The sequence below is a fragment of the Lissotriton vulgaris genome, chromosome 4_1, assembly GCF_964263255.1.
Source record: "Lissotriton vulgaris chromosome 4_1, aLisVul1.2, whole genome shotgun sequence".
NCBI lineage: Eukaryota > Metazoa > Chordata > Amphibia > Caudata > Salamandridae > Lissotriton > Lissotriton vulgaris.
In genome coordinates this window covers 991,197,595-991,213,400 of record NC_141691.1, presented here as the reverse complement: position 1 = coordinate 991,213,400, position 15,806 = coordinate 991,197,595, and the positions used below count along the sequence as shown (strand labels likewise).

Below are 15,806 nucleotides of genomic sequence, written 5' to 3'. Positions count from 1 at the left end.
AGAACTTTGAAGACATGCAGTCCAATTTCATATGGCTATCATTTCTCCATGAATATAGGTACTTCTCACCCAAGCCTCAGCTTTCACCTTGTCTGTGTTTCTGTTAACCTCCATCCTTTTACCCACTTCCCCAATACTGGTGTTCCTTGTTCTTTTGCTGGGGCCTGGTGCTGAGAGCCACTCTGCATTGAGGACCTCAACCTAGGATTTCCATCCATGATTCCTTCTTGCACTTGACACAGCAGTGTAATTTGTTTTCCTATTGAATTCCGCCTTGCGTTAAATCCTCCTTGTTGGAGGTCCAGATGTTGAATTGCCTGGGACTTGAACTTCCAACCAGCAAATTACAGACTCTTTGAGGAACATCCTTCATGCCCTTGAATCATCCTGCTAATACCTAAAGGGGCCCTTTTAAGCGGGACACTGAATACATATAGTCTTAACATTCAGCCTTGAGATGGAGGCTGCTTCTTAGAGTAATGTGGTTTATTTTCTCAAACATATGGAACTGCGCACTGCCCCATATAATTCAGTTTCTTTATGGACAGTCCAGACTAGAGTTTATTTTCCTAATAGAATTAGGATGACTTACAACTTAAATGAGTTCATGACCATTGGACCTTAGTCAGAGTCTTCAAATATAAAGCACCTCCAAGATGACTTACAGTTATCTCATCATGTAATTTTTGTGTGCACTTACTTTACTCATTTGAATACATGGTCATGTCTTTGAATCCCCTCGTGTCAATTGCCTGACATCATGATTTGTCAACTGCAATATACATTTACTGTCTTTATTCTTCCCTCTACCTAAATCAATGACGTCCTGCTTCCCACGTGTAAAGTTCTCTCGTCTTGCTTTACGTCTAAATCCCTGGCATCATATTGTTTCCATCAGAACTCAGGTGGTGGTATCCCTACCTCAAATCCTAGTGTTATGTTTGCCCACATTGATTGTGTCAAAGCTTTGACATGACTTGCAACCCCAACTCATGCTGGGGATCGTCTCTCGCACAATTTTCATCTAACAAACACCGGTGCAAAGAGGTAGTTACACATTTTTAAAAGTGCTCCTGCGTCGAGCCTTTCTGTTTACCAGCTGTACCCAAGAAAATATGGTGGGAGTCAGTGAGCACTCTGGCACTGTGCCCCTGCACTTCCAGCAATGACACACAAAAGAGTACTCATCCGCTGCCTCACATCTCAGCTGGTGAGGGAAGGAAATGCTCTATGTACAGCAGGCTTCTTCAAAGAGTAGCCCGTGAGCTACTGGTAGCTTTCCAGATACCTGTAAGTAGCTCTCCTGTGTGCAGTCAAATTTACGAAATTTGAGGCCTTTGCTCAGTGGAATTAATAGATATACCAAGATATGCCAAAATTAAAAAGGTGTGCGTCTGAGATGAAAATGGACATATTTTCAGACCTCATAAGCATGTTGTGGAGAAAAGTCGTTTAATTTCCAAAATATATTTAAAGCTGATAATTATGTGATGAATAATGTGGCACTAGGGGAAAATTATTAATATTATTACCCTGACCTTGGTGTCAGGGCTTATAGCTGTACCTGCTATGTATTACTCACGTAAAGGAATTCAGAATCGACAACGTCTTTTTTGCATAACTGGTACCAAATCTGCCTGATGCACTGAGGTGATAATTTCTGCCAACCCTGCACCGAGGCACACGGTGTTGGCAGGAGTTGCTTGTTTTCCATTGCAGATAGAGGTGGAACAGTTGGCCTAATGTTCGCACAAAGAGCCTTCTGCATGACTCTAGAGAGTGTGCTTCCCTGCCCTATGTTGATATCCTGGTAAGTCACTGCACCATTGCTCTAGGATTTTTGATGTTTACCTCAATGAACATGACAATCATGCATGTCCACTGAGGGTCTCTTTGTTCCCATTGATTGAGACCTTGGAGCTTTGGACAGATCAAGGAGGCATGCAACGTGCATGAACAGAGAGTGGCGTGTTCCCTTTCTTCCACCAGGCTATGGTTGACCAACACTGGTGGCATTATTAATCTATACTAAGGGGTACCTGTACTCCTTGGGTGACAGTAGCTATCGGCTTCTTCCTCGTAAAGTAATTTTGCATAACAATCATACAAGCATACAATCTTGTCGATGTTCATTACATTTCCTCACCATCAACAAGATGCTTGTAAAGACTCCTGGAACTACTATCAGACCAAAAGGGGTGGCTCTTTCCTGGCAATGGCCTCTGCCTACATCACAAGATGGAGGGGACAAAAACACATCTTGCAATCCCAGACAGAACACATAGTCCACGAGTAATAGGCTCCCGAAGACCTGTCCCAAGGAGTCAGTCATCATTTTTTCGCTCTCGTTTTTATTTGCTTCAATGAAGCACTGACCTGAAGACACCTAGACTAACCTGCTGTTTTTGAACCCTTTAAAGTTCCCCTCTCTTTAGAAAGGCTTCTACCTTTTGCAGAAAACCATCCCAAAGAGACACTAGTGCAGACAAGAATGCAAATCGCTAGAGAAGCACAACGAAAAAGAACACTTTTAGAATATTCAGAACGCTATGGTCTGTAGTCACTTTGTCTATTTGAAAACCACACCAGTTTCTTTTTCAACGATTACGTGGGTTTCGGTTCGTTAATTGTCTGAACTGGAGATATACTCTACAAATACCTAACCCCTGCACTTGGCAGTTACATGCGGTAGTCTAGATGAAGCTACAGGTCTTCGGGTTTGTGGCAACTTTGGATGTCACTGCAGATTACAGTACAGCTATTTGGTGCAGAAAGGTTAGGGTTCCCAAAAGAGCACAGGATGGCTTTACGGGAGTGGCCATCATTGTCCGCCATGCTGAAAAAGCTTCTCTACTTCAAAAGGAACAATGCCCACGCACTCTAGTCTGTTTTATTGGGTAATTCCATGAAATACAAACTGAAATCATAACTGGTAAAATAGGGGAAATGCCGGAGCCCCACAATCTGGTTGCCTAGTCTGCTGTTTGTGAAGAAGATTGTATACTTTAACAATTCGATGCATCCTTGATCAACTCTAAAAAAAAGACACACTTATCTGCCTAGTAGTTGGAATCTTTCATCACTTGCCACAGAGCATGGCAGTACCAGGCTAAGCTGCGAATAGCACTAAGAAATCGGAGGAGAATGGGGCAGGAGAAAAAAATGCTTTCCCTTTAGTCTCAATGTTTTGTAAACACCTTGATGGACACTGTCATTCCGACCTCGGACAATACCATTTCGAATGATCAAATTGGGGATCAGGTTAAATCTGGAATGTATCCTGGATCAGGAAAATTGTTATGACTACTGGATATAGTGGTGAAAGAAGGTGCAGGGAAGGACTTATGATATGTTCTTTTAATGTTTCCGTTAACAAAATCTGATTTGAAGGAAATCAACTCAACTAAGGATGTCTTTAAGCCTACAAGAATAACACAATCGAAGGAGCCCATGGCACAAGCAGCACTCACCAGTAATGCAGACTGAAAAACAAACTATCTAAAAATGCAGAACAAAGTTCAAAGAAGGGCTACTAGCCCTGCAGGTCCTGCAAGACAGGCAGCTCAGTCACGAAAACGTCCTTGCCATGAGAAGAATATCAGTTTCATACGTCCCCTCCCTCTTAAACACCTGATCAGCCACAAAGAAGAAAAATCGATCACTTCCTGCAGTGGGGAGCCTATTCAAATAAAAAATAAGCCACGTACCAAATATGTTGAGAACTAGACACCTACAAATGTCCGACAGAGCATGGACAAACCTATACACCTCACAGTGCCAAAGCAGGTAACAATCATGGGAGAAGAGAATTAGTAGGTAAGAGAATTTAACAAGCGGGAGCCAGTGATACAGGAAGTAGGTCCCAGAGTTTTAAATATCTTGATTGTGCTCTGCACACTGAAGTAAAAGTACAAGTAAGTGTTCAGGGTTTCACTCTGGCAACTGAGGATATTCAATAAAAAAACAAAAATGGAACAGCAGTAACAATATAACATACAATTACAATTCATTTTATTCGATTATTATAAAAAATAAGCACAAAAGCATAAAAACAAAAATAAGAGCAGAGAAAAATACAATAAAAAAGTTTTCAGGGGGGGAGGAGCCAAGATGGCGGACGGGACGGACGCTTGAGCTCCCGGCTCCGCAAGCCGTCTGGCTTCCCTTGGACATCCTGAACCGTTATCCTGTCCTGCACCGACCTACCGACGTGGAATGGTAGCACTGAATCGACTGGCTATCTTCTGGTATCCTTACCGGCGGAATCGGTGGCAGACTCGAAGTTTTCTGGTCTCCGGCGCTTCCCCCTGGACCCTGCACTGATGGCCGCCGCTGGACGCCGTGGGGCGTGTATGGGGTGACGAGCTGGTTCAACGCTGCGGACCCTGGGGTGTAGAGCGCTGATCGGACGACTGGATTCGGAACCTCCCAACTGGGTCAGACTCTCCTTTTTCAGCTTGCAGTGTGGACGACACGGAGGCCTCCCCCACGGTCGTCCCTCCCTCGCCATCCCCGTCGTGAGCTGGGCGACCTCCATCTTGGTGCGTCTTCACCGTGGTGAGCGGCGGCTCCCCACGGGACGTGTAGATAACTCCCAACTGGTGCTGCTTCCCAGTTGCTCACGGAGCTCCCCCGATGGCTCCGCTATTGCCCCCTCCGAGGCCGCTCTCGCCCCCGCGTTGTCCTTTCCCTGGAGCTGCAGGCATGGACGTGGCGCCTGTCCTCCGGACCGCTGCGTTGGCTGCTCCGGGGACTGTAGAGACTGGGAGCCCATGCGCCCTGGGACCAGTGGCCGAATTGCTTGAGCCGGGGGATGCTGCTGACCGGCTACCGATGCGGAGCGACCCGACCTGTGGAGACGTCCTGGCCGCTCTTATAACCTTGAGGGCTGAAATGCGACGCACGGCCCGGGCATTGGCCCGGAGAATTGATGCCAAGCACCCAGGCGAGGGGCGATCCCGGCTGGAGGTTTCCCCGCCGTCCCTGATCCTATTTGGAGCGGATACATTGTTGCCGACTGGGGAGAAGACGGCGAGGTGTTCTCTTGGATACAATGTACGGAGTCTATCCATTTGTGTTGCAACAGTAGCAGAGGCGCCCGGTGCCTTCCACGAGACAACTCTGACTGTGAACTATCCACCGGGGCCCAGGAACCCCTTCTCATCGTTCCCCGTGTCACTTGCTGGCCCTACCATTGGAGCCCCCGGGGTCTGTCTATGTGCTGCATTGTCCACTATGGCGATTGGAATCTTCAGCGTTCTCCCTCTGGATAGGCGGCCATCTTGCCTCTTTGTCCTGGTTATAGGCGCCTCGCAGCAGTGGACAGGCCTGGAGAGATTCTGCCGGTCTGGTCAGGGTTGAGGAACTATTTGTTGCTGTCACGATGAGACCGGCTGGCGAGGACCTGGACTGACTTATGCTTTTCATTACTGGCTGAGTAACCTTTAATATCCTGATTTCTGCTGTACGTTATTGTCGATTGCTCCAGTTGTTTCTATTACCGGCAGGGGGGGGGGTTTGTGCCGGACCGAGGTGCTGGTTGTTCATATTCCTGATTGACTGGGGGCACAATCGCTTGTCATTGTAAGGTGTACGGTGCGGGAGATCTCGGCGGTGAGGGGAGCCGGGAGCTCGGCTGCAGGATGGGCTCCTCCCCACTTTTCCTTTCCCTGGGGGTAGTAGGGTAGTGTATTCTTCCCTCTCTCCCTATGTGCTACCGTGCATTTCGGGGTTTTTTTTTTATTTCTTTTCCCTTTTCTTTCTCTATTTGCTCCTATATTTCGGGTTTCCCTGGGGCGACAGACACACTGCTAGGGGGGGGGGGGCAGGCCATAGCCTCGGCATGCGTGTAGGGTGGGGGGTCTTCTTCGATTTGTTTTTATTTTCTATGGGCCTCTTTTTCTTCTTCTCTACTCCTCTTTCTTCTGCGCTTTCTTGGGTCAGTGGGAGGAACTGCTGGTAGGAGGGTGGCGGTTGGGGGCACGCTTCGTTTCGTTTTACTGTCCTCGTACCTTAGAATTGTGCCGCCATTTTAGTCATGATATTAGTAGTGAGCTCTCCTGGTGGACGTTGCCCATTTATTGTTTAAATGCGTGTGATGTACACTGACCCGTTCTAGTCTCTGTATCCTTTTATATACATAATTTATTATCTTTCCTCTTTCTTTCTCAACCTGCTCCTATATTTCCGGGTTTCCTTGGGGCGACAGACACACTGCTAGGGGGGGGGGCAGGCCATAGCCTCGGCATGCGTGTAGGGTGGGGGGTCTTTCTCGATTAGTTTGTTATTTTCTATGGTGCCTCTTTTTCTCTTTCTCTATTTTTCTTCTTCTGTGTATTTTGGGTCGGTGGGTGGAGCTGCTGGTAGGGGGGTGACGGTTGGGGGGCACGCTTCGTTTCGTTTTACTATCCTGATAACTCAGTTTGTGCCGCCAATTTAGTTTTGTTCTGTTAGTAGCCTCTCCTGTTGACCGTTGCCCATTTATTACCTGAATACATGTGCTGTACACTGATCCGTTTCCGTTTTTGTATCTCCTTATATAAAAAATTTTTTTTCTAAAATTAACCTTAATAACTCCTGACACTTGGTGCTCGTGGAATTCTTGTGACGTATGTTGTATGCTTACATGTGCTGTCGAGCAACTGAGTGGCCGTATATTTTGCTATCAAGCTCCATAAGTGTCGTGGCCGGCCGGATGGTTGTAGGCCCGTATTTGTATTCTGAACAGTGCTAAATAAAAGTTTTCAAAAAAAAAAAAAAAAAAAAAAAAAAGTTTTCAAATGGCTAACATAAATAATCACATTATATAAAATTCATTCAATTACATTGCAGACATTATAAATAGCCCCATGAGTTAGTGTCTGAATGGAGGTTTTGTCAGAGTACGGCTGATCAATGCAGATAAAGAATCATACTGACCAAACAGAAAGCAAAGATGGCTTCTTATGGTGCCCGGGCGAAATGTAGTTAAAAGCAGCCTTTCCCACTGATTTTTAGGGCTCGACCTCTGCCAATGCGCAAGCATTGCAGATGTCGAACATATTATGGCTTATCCAGACCTTAACTAAAGGGGCGATTTGATGCTGTGCCCGTGAAAAAGCGCGTGCACAGCATCAAAGCCACCAGCCTCCCCCTACAAGCTTACCCCAGCGTGCGCTCTGGCATTTCTCCTCCCCTAATTATTCACTGCCCACGGCCGGCCGGCACATCAAAGGCTGCTGCTCCCCGTGCGTCTCGTCACCCTTACTCTCAGCTATTCTTCCCTTCTTGCCTCTCCCCGCCCCCCCACGTTCCCTGGCCTGCACACTTAACTTTCCCTAGCTCCGATGCCTGGGACTTCATTCCGCTTTTTTTTTTACTTACACAATGCATTTACCAATGCTTGTTTATTTGCCGCCTTGCATTTCTATCTACCCCTCCTTCCTCTCTCTCTCCCTCCCTCCCTCTCGCTCAGCGCCGAGGCCGAGCCCCTGGCACAGCTTTGCAACAGAGGCCCTCGGCAACAGGGAGAGTCGATTTACACAGGCAGAAATGCAGCCTCTAGACTCTGCAGCCTGGGCCTACATACAAACAGGCAACCATGGACACGAAGAAACGACAGCAAAAATATATCAATCTAACCATGGAGACTTTATGGCGACCATTTGCACGGCTCCAGGCAAATACCAGATCAGGCCTCTTTTGCTGTTAAACGATTGACAGTTATTACCCAAATCAATTAACTCTTGTTTTGTAGATCACGAAAGCCTTGGCTGCCACTGCCAGAGCACAATTCCCATACAGAGCAACAACGCCTATGCTCATTTGATCTCTCATTCAGTGAGGTTTTTCTTCGCAGTCTCAAACGTAACTTTGCCATACATGCAGACGCATGCTTGTTAACTTACCCTTAATTGGATGATGTCCGCTTTTCAGTGATTTTCGCCATCCTACAAAGCACCATGCTTCTAAAGACTTCAATATGGGTAACCATTTTTCCAAACCTGCAACACCTTCCTAAAGAGGTTTAGTCCTCATTGAATGTATGTGATGAAATCAACCTCATTCGCGAGTCAACAAAAAGGTTGACATTAATACACAGGTCCCGTGATCCAAATTGAAGAAGAAAAAAAAAACAGCCTTTCGTCCCATTCACTCCAGACATCTCCATTCGCACCTCTGCATTATCTTCCTAGAGCACAACCACCAGAGACGAGTAGAAGTGTGCACAATGCAGTTTCCGGGATCGGACATTAGCACAACTGATTTAAATATGCCTCAAGTTTTAACACGTAGAACAATGATGGAAATTAAAGCCAGTTCACAAGAGAAGCAACATTCCAGTTTTCACTCGCACAGCCACCACAGAGCTCCACAAATGCACCCACCACACAGCTCCACAAATGCACCCATCACACAGCTCCACCGAAGCACCCACCACACAGCTCCGCCGAGGCACCCACCACACAGCTCCGCCGAGGCACCCACCACACAGCTCCGCCGAGGCACCCACCACACAACTCCGCCGAGGCACCCACCACACAACTCCGCCGAGGCACCCACCACACAACTCCGCCGAGGCACCCACCACACAACTCCGCCGATGCAGCCACCACACAGCTCCACCGACACAGCTCCACCTATGCACCCACCACCCAGCTCCACCGATGCACCCACCACACAGCTCCACCGAGGCACCCACCATACAGCTCCACCAAGGCACCCACCACACAGCTCCACCGATGCACCCACCACACAGCTCCACCGATGCACCCACCACACAGCTCCACAGAGGCACCCACCACTCAGCTCCACAGATGCACCCACCACACAGCTCCACAGATGCACCACCCAAACAGCTCCACCGATGCACCCACCACACAGCTCCACCGATGCACCCACCACACAGCTCCACCGATGCACCCACCACACAGCTCCGCCGAGGCACCCACCACACAACTCCGCCGAGGCACCCACCGCACAGCTCCACTGATGCAGCCACCACACAGCTCCACCGACACAGCTCCACTGATGCACCACCACCCAGCTCCACCGATGCACCCACCACACAGCTCCACCGATGCACCCACCACACAGCTCCACCGATGCAGCCACAACACAGCTCCACCGACACAGCTCCACCGATGCACCCACGACACAGCTCCACCGATGCACCCACCACCCAGCTCCACCGATGCACCCACCACCCAGCCCCACCGAGGCACCCACCACACAGCTCCACCGAGGCACCCACCACACAGCTCCACCGAGGCACCCACCACACAGCTCCACCGAGGCACCCACCACACAGCTCCACCGAGGCACCCACCACACAGCTCCACCAATGCACCCACCACACAGCTCCACAGAGGCACCCACCACACAGCTCCACAGATGCACCCACCACACAGCTCCACCGATGCAGCCACCACACAGCTCCACCGATGCAGCCACCACACAGCTCCACCGATGCAGCCACCACACAGCTCCACTGATGCAGCCACCACACAGCTCCACCGATGCAGCCACCACACAGCTCCACCGATGCAGCCACCACACAGCTCCACCGATGCAGCCACCACACAGCTCCACCGATGCACCCACCACCCAGCTCCACAGAGGCACCCACCACACAGCTCCACAGATGCACCCACCACACAGCTCCACCGATGCACCCAACGCACAGCTCCACCGATGCAGCCACCACACAGCTCCACCGATGCAGCCACCACACAGCTCCACCGATGCAGCCACCACACAGCTCCACCGATGCACCCACCACCCAGCTCCACAGATGCACCCACCACACAGCTCCACCGACACAGCTCCACCGATGCACCCACCACACTGCTCCACCGAGGCACCCACCACACAGCTCTACCATGCCCCCACCACACACCTCCACCGATGCACCGACCACACAGCTCCACTGATGCACCCACCACACACACAGCTCCACCGACACAGCTCCACCGATGCACCCACCACACAGCTTAACTGAGGCACCCACCACACAGCTCCACTGAGGCACCCACCACACAGCCCTACCGATGCACCCACCACAGAGCTCCACCGATGCACCCACCACACAGCTCCACCGATGCACCCACCACACAGCTCCACCGATGCACCCACCACACAGCTCCACCGATGCACCCACTACACAGCTCCACCGATGCACCCACCACACAGCTCCACCGATGCACCCACCACCCAGCTCCACCGATGCACCCACCACCCAGCTCCACCGGCACAGCTCCACCAATGCACCCACCACACAGCTCCACCGATGCACCCACCACACAGTTCCACCGATGCAGCCACCACACAGCTCCACCGACACAGCTCCACTGATGCACCCACCAACCAGCTCCACCGATGCACCCACCACACAGCTCCACCGATGTAGCCACGACACAGCTCCACCGATGCACCCACCACCCAGTTCCACCGATGCACCCACCACACAGCTCCACCGACACAGCTCCACCGATGCACCCACCACACAGCTCCACCAATGCACCCACCACACAGCTCCACCGATGCAGCCACCACACAGCTCCACCGATGCAGCCACCACACAGCTCCACCGACACAGCTCCACCGATGCACCCACCACCCAGCTCCACCGATGCACACACCACACAGCTCCAACGACACAGCTCCACCAATGCACCCACCACACAACTCCACCGATGCACCCACCACACAGCTCCACCGAGGCACCCACCATACAGCTCCACCGAGGCACCCACCACACAGCTCCACAGATACACCCACCACACAGCTCCACCGAGGCACCCACCACACAGCTCTACAGATGCACCCACCACACAGCTCCACAGATGCACCCACCACACAGCTCCACAGATGCACCCACCACACAGCTCCACAGATGCACCCACCACACAGCTCCACCGATGCACCCACCACACAGCTCCACCGATTCACCCACCACACAGCTCCACCGATGCACCCACCACACAGCTCCGCCGATGCAGACACCACACAGCTCCACTGACACAGATCCACCGATGCACCCACCACACAGCGCCACCGATGCACACACCACACAGCTTCACCGACACAGCTTCACCGATGCACCCACCACACAGCTCCACCGATGCACCCACCGCACAGCTCCACCGAGGCACCCACCACACAGCTCCACCGAGGCACCCACCACACAGCTCCACAGATGCACCCACCACACAGCTCCACTGAGGCACCCACCACACAGCTCTACAGATGCACCCACCACACAGCTCCACAGATGCACCCACCACACAGCTCCACAGATGCACCCACCACACAGCTCCACGAAGCACCCACCACACAGCTCCACGAAGCACCCACCACACAGCTCCACCGATGCACCCACCACACAGCTCCGCCAACGCACCCACCACACAGCTCCGCCAACGCACCCACCACACAGCTCCGCCAACGCACCCACCACACAACTCCGCCAAGACACCCACCACACAGCTCCACCGATGCAGCCACCACACAGCTCCACCGATGCAGCCACCACACAGCTCCACCGACACAGCTCCACCGATGCACCCACCACCCAGCTCCACCGATGCACCCACCACACAGCTCCACCGACACAGCTCCACCGATGCACCCACCACACAGCTCCACCGATGCACCCACCACCCAGCTCCACCGATGCACCCACCACACAGCTCCACCGACACAGCTCCACCGATGCACCCACCACACAGCTCCACCGAGGCACCCACCACACAGCTCCACCGAGGCACCCACCACACAGCTCCACCGAGGCACCCACCACACAGCTCTACCATGCCCCACCACACAGCTCCACCGATGCACCCACCACACAGCTCCACAGATGCACCCACCACACAGCTCCACTGATGCACCCACCACACAGCTCCACTGACACAGCTCCACCGATGCACCCACCACACAGCTCCACTGAGGCACCCACCACACAGCTCCACTGAGGCACCCACCACACAGCCCTACCGATGCACCCACCACACAGCTCCACTGAGGCACCCACCACACAGCCCTACCGATGCACCCACCACACAGCTCCACCGATGCACCCACCACACAGCCCTACCGATGCACCCACCACACAGCCCTACCGATGCACCCACCACACAGCTCCACTGAGGCACCCACCACATAGCTCCACCGATGCACCCACCACACAGCTCCACCGATGCACCCACCACACAGCTCCACCGATGCACCCACCACCCAGCTCCACCGATGCACCCACCACAGTACTCCACCAACACAGCTCCACCGATGCAGCCACCACACAGCTCCACCGATGCAGCCACCACACAGCTCCACCGATGCAGCCACCACACAGCTCCACTGACACAGCTCCACCGATGCACCCACCACCCAGCTCCACCGATGCACCCACCACACAGCTCCAACGATGCACCCACCACACAGCTCCACCGATGCAGCCCCCTCACAGCTCCACCGACACAGCTCCACCGATGCACCCGCCACCCAGCTCCACCAATGCACCCACCACACAGCTCCACTGATGCACCCACCACAAAGCTCCACTGATGCACCCACCACACAGCTCCACCGATGCAGCCATCACACAGCTCCACCGACGCAGCTCCACCGATGCACCCACCACTCAGCTCCACCGATGAACACACCACACAGCTCCACCGACACAGCTCCACCGATGCACCCACCACACAGCTCCTCCGATGCACCCACCACACAGCTCCACCAAGGCACCCACCATACAGCTCCACCAAGGCACCCTCCACACAGCTCCACAGATGCACCTACCACACAGCTCCACCGAGGCACCCACCACACAGCTCCACAGATGCACCCACCACACAGCTCCACCGATGCACCCACCACACAGCTCCACCGATGCACCCACCACACAGCTCCACTGATGCACCCACCACACAGCTCCGCCGATGCACCCACCACACAACTCCGCCGAGGCACCCCCAACACAGCTCCACCGATGCACCCACCACACAGCTCCACCGATGCTCCAACTAAGCTCCACCAATGCATCCACTAAGCTCCACCGATGCACACACCACTCAGTGCAACCACAGCATCACTCAGCGCAACCACAGCATCACTCAGCACCACCACAGCATCACTCAGTGCAACCACAGCATCACTCAGTGCAACCACAGCATCACTGGTTCAAATATGTTCTTTCAATGTTTCAAACTGTTTTCAAGCTTTCACGCTTTATTACAAATCACAAAAAGATGTTAACATTTCACTTCTGTTCTTGGATTTTCGTCACAATAAAAAACACTGAAAATAATCTTCACAAAAGTTATTTACAAAAGTTTAAGCTATTGCCATTACAAATTAAATAAATTAATTACACATAAATAAAACAAATTTAATTTATAAGACCAATAGCTCAAACTTTCCCAATGCGAGCCCTATTGCATTTCCAATGCTTGTTTATGGTTTAGTGCCAGTAGGTGTTAGTTCAATAGCATAATCACATAGGCTAGGTTTTCTATTCAAGTATGTGGTGGGCGGGTTTTGGGAGATAAGTCTACCAGCGAGTTAATGATATTTTCTTAAGAACCACACAATACTCCTGAATTGTTTGTCTGTTTGCCCAATCCAGTTCACTCTTCACACAAACAGGATACTGCTATACTCTGTGTTGTTAAAGTCTGTATTTTACACAAGCAAGTGGCACACCTTACTTTTGAATTGAGATGTAGATTCTGCTAGACAATGATAGCCGAACATTCGTCATATCTGCCACATATCGGTAGAACTCAGGGGGAAGACTCGGACTTGGTTAAGATGCCTTGGAACTCTGTCCGACCTTTGAAGCAATCTTGGACAGGCTATGTTGGATTCTAATACTATTTCTGCCAGCTGTTTGTTGCTCTTGTCCCCTACATTCATCAGTAGTTCTTGCATGTTTATTGGCTTGGTCATAACAGTGGGGTTTTCGTTCTGTTAGCGAGGGTTGTCGAGTTGTTGGAGATGCTACATAAAGTGGTGCCTTACAGCCAGATTCATCAATGTCAAATTCTGCGATTTGTAAATTGCGAGAAAAAGTGAATCGCAATTTAGAAATCACAGAATGGTATTCATGAAAATTTGCGAGTAAGAATAGCGAATCGCATTCGGCCGCAATCGCTGATTGCGAGTTTCCAAAAATCGGTAAAAAAAAAAAAAAATCGCAGAATCGGCCGATACCCGTGTTGAAATTGCTATCTCGCAATTACCGAAATTGCGATCTTGGTAATAGCGAGATCGCAAAAACGGGAAGTCGCATTCTGAGCACAGTGATGACATTACAACCAGGAAGTAGGCAGGTTCCACCCTCATTCAGCAGGGAGAGCCTGAAGTGGAAGCAGCATTGCCAGAGCTCCCCTCCAGAGTGCCCACAGGAGAAAACCAGGAGACACCCCAGTGCACAGCATGTCACAGGAAGCTGCAGGTGAAGCTTCCACTGGAAGAAAAAGGAAAATAAAATTTTCCGAGCAAGAGCCTGAATATTTGATAGAGGGTGTCTGCAAGGACCACAATCGCCTCTTTGGAAAAGACTCCAGAAGGGTGCCTGAGGCCGATAAGAGGAGGATATGGGTGCGCATCAGTGGATGAGCTGAAAAAACGTTGGTACGACCTCAGAGGGCGGGCAAAGGAGAAGATTGCAGAGAGGCTGGGGGAGCGTGTTGCGACAGGTGGAGGGGAGCCCACTGTCCCACCAAACACACCACTCAAGGACCGAGTCGAGGACACCATTAATCCGCAGGCATGCGTGGGGGTGATCCAGCTTGACTCCTCCCGACCCACCCAAGACATACAAGGTAAGTGCCATGCGACTGCGACCCCCTGTCTCCTAACAATGTCCATGACTCCAGATCATCCCATTTCAAACCCCAGTCATGCAGCCAAAGCACACCACAGAAGCGCTATTGCATTGTGGGACATGTAGTCTGACCACAATTACCATCTAGCCCCATAAAGCCAGACCTGTTTAGTGAGAGTCAATCCTGCAGCGAGTCAGGGAATGGTAGCCTGCATGCATGTAGGAAGCTTAAATGTGGAAGAAACCTGTCACTAATCAACGTCCACTTTACAGCACAGGTGGCGCAGAAGTCCCCGGTACAGACAGCGATGCCCTGCAAATTGAGGACATCACAGAGGACAAAGAGGGAGACTTACATCTATCCCCACAGCCAGGACCATCAGGGCAAGCTGCCGCACCAGCGGTCATTCCACCACCTGCCCCTGTGGACAGTGCCACCCCTGTGCCAATAGGCGCAGCAGTACCACAGCGCGTCACTCAACCACCAGTGGTGCTGACAACAACAGCAGCAGTACGCCGACAAACACGCCGCCCTGCGGCTGTGAGGAGCCAGTCGAGTGGACTGGTGAGGGAGCAGCGCAATAACACTTCCCGCGCTGGCAGGGGACCAAACGTGCGGCCAGGTGGGCTCTCCATTGAGCGCCGTATGCTTGATGTCCATCAAACACAAGCCCGTCATCTCGCGGCTATCCACCTCCAGCTAAACAAGACCGCCAGGAATGTTGGTGAAATGTCTGACCGCATGGAGAGGATGACAGCTGCTATGGAGGCCAACACACAGGCCATCTACAGCCAGCGGGACCTCAACCGGCGCAGACACCGGCAGCTGCTGACCCGCCTGTCAGCATACACGCCGTCCAATTACATCATTGGCAACGCGACCTCCCAGCTCTCGCGACGCTCCTTGGCCATGCAGGTCCAAATGGTCCAGTGTTGTCAGGACGTCGCGAGAGCTCTGGAGCAGGTGACAACAGCTGTCCAGGGCATGCAGGCA

General features: G+C 51.9%; 1 protein-coding gene across 1 annotated transcript in view; it reads right to left on the bottom strand.

Moving 5' to 3' along the window:
* AFG3L2 (AFG3 like matrix AAA peptidase subunit 2) overlaps window positions 1–15,806 on the bottom strand; it is a 134,284-nt gene that overhangs the window by 72,095 nt on the left and 46,383 nt on the right. The gene's annotated exons all lie outside the window — the stretch shown is intronic.